The following is a 2,002-nucleotide window of genomic DNA, read 5'->3' as shown; positions in this document are numbered from 1 at the left end:
TGTCATAAAACAATATGTGTACTACTGTTTCATGAAAAACTATTTGTTCTGTAAGCCTTCACCTGAAGTACAATAAAAAAAAAAAATTTTACTTGCATGTGATATTAATGATATTGGTCGATAATTTCTGCTTTCTGTTGGATCACCTTTCTTTGGAATGGGCACAAATGTGGATCTCTTCTAGTCAGGTAGCCAAGTAGCTGTCTTCCAAACTTCTCGGCACAGACGAGTGAGCACTTCCAGCACTGCTTCCGTTTGTTGAAACATCTCAATTGGTATTCTGCCAGTTCCTGGAGACTTGTTTTTCACCAATGCCTTCAGTGCAGCTTGGACTTCTTCCTTCAATACCACTGGGTCTTGATCATATGCTACCATCCTGAAATGGCTGAACATCGACCAGTTGTTTCTGGTACAGTGACTCTGTGTATTCCTTCCATCTTCTTCTGATGCTTCCTGCATCATTCAATTTTTTCCCTGTCTTCAGTCATTAGTGTTCAATGCATTAAATCTATTCTTAAGATGGTCACCAAATTTAAGTGGGATATATTCAAGGTCGTATTTTGGCTCTCATGGACTTGTTTTAATTTTCTTTAGCTTCAACTTGAACTTGCATATGAGTTATCCCGTTAGTTAAGTTTGGCTTAACTAGTAAAAAAATGTTTTCCTTGAGCATTATGTTCTTTTAAGAACTATCTATATGGAATCAAACTGACAACAGTAACCAGAAAGGTTAGATAGGAACCTTAGGCAGCAGTGAATTTATGTTAATGGAGGAGGAACAACTCAGAAAAGGAGGGTGAGAATGGCTGCACAACTTGAAAAAGGTAATCAGTGTCACTAAATGGTACATGTGGAAACTGCTGAATTGGTATGTTTTGCTGTGTATACTCTTAACAAAAAATAAATAAATAAATAAATAATTTTTAATGGAATGAAAATAAAAGGAACACATGAAAGTTAGCTATCCCCCTGATTAAACACATTTATGACCTAAGGTAAATGGAATTATGTTTTAAATATGGAATTCTCTCCATTCATAGGAGGTAACCAGGATAGAATGTTGTTGTGTGCCATCAAGTCGATTCCAACTTATAGTGACCATGCAGGACAGCGCAGAACTGCCCCATAGAGTGTCCAAGGCTATAATCTTTACAGAAGCTGACTGCCACATTTTTCTCCTGTGGAGAAGCAGGTCAGTTCGAACCACTCACCTTTCAGTTAGCAGCCAAGTGCTTAACACTGTGCCACCAGTACCACCTACGTGCCATAATAAGCACAGACATAAAACCTGCTGCCTTTGAGTCAATTCCAACTCATGGCAAATCTTTTTTACTAGTTTTAGAGTTTTATACTTTACATTTAGGTCTGTGATCCATTTTGAGTTAATTTTTGTATGAAGCGTGAGGTATGAGTTGAGTTTCATTTATTTGCCTAATAGCTGCATGACCATTTGATGAAAAAACTATCCTTTCTCCAAACACAGGAGAAAATCTTTATGACCTTGGGTTAGGCAAACTTAGACACAATACCAAAATTCAGAACCATAAAGAAAAAAACTGATAAACTAGACTTTATCAAAATTTAAAACTTCTGGACTTCAAAAGACTACTGTGAGTGGATGAAAAGGCAAGACATACTGGGAGAAAATCTTCGCAAATCACTTGTGATGAAGGACAGTGGACTATAAAGAACTCTCAAAATTCAATAAGAAAACAATTTAAAAATGGGCAAGAAATTTAGATACTTTACCAAAGATATAAAGACATCAAATAAGCATTTCAAAAGATACTCAATGTCATTGTTCATTAGAGAAATGCAAATTAAAACCACAATGAGATACTACTACACAACTGTTAGAATGGCTTTATAAAAAAAAAACAGTCAGAGACTCCGGCAAGATGGCGGTCTAGGCAGAAGCACCACGCCGTCCCTCCACAACAAAGATCCGAAAAACTAAGCCAAACAGAGAATCAACAATCCTGAAACCCTAGAACATCAAATG

General features: G+C 36.7%; 1 protein-coding gene across 2 annotated transcripts in view; it reads right to left on the bottom strand.

The window, feature by feature from the left end:
• Positions 1-2,002, bottom strand: part of PALS1 (protein associated with LIN7 1, MAGUK p55 family member) — a 108,591-nt gene that overhangs the window by 94,063 nt on the left and 12,526 nt on the right. The gene's annotated exons all lie outside the window — the stretch shown is intronic.

Source organism: Trichechus manatus, unplaced genomic scaffold (assembly GCF_000243295.1).
Source record: "Trichechus manatus latirostris isolate Lorelei unplaced genomic scaffold, TriManLat1.0 scaffold00010, whole genome shotgun sequence".
Classification (NCBI taxonomy): domain Eukaryota; kingdom Metazoa; phylum Chordata; class Mammalia; order Sirenia; family Trichechidae; genus Trichechus; species Trichechus manatus.
The sequence above is the reverse complement of the archived record's forward strand: the minus strand, read 5'-3'. Positions and strand labels throughout refer to the sequence as shown.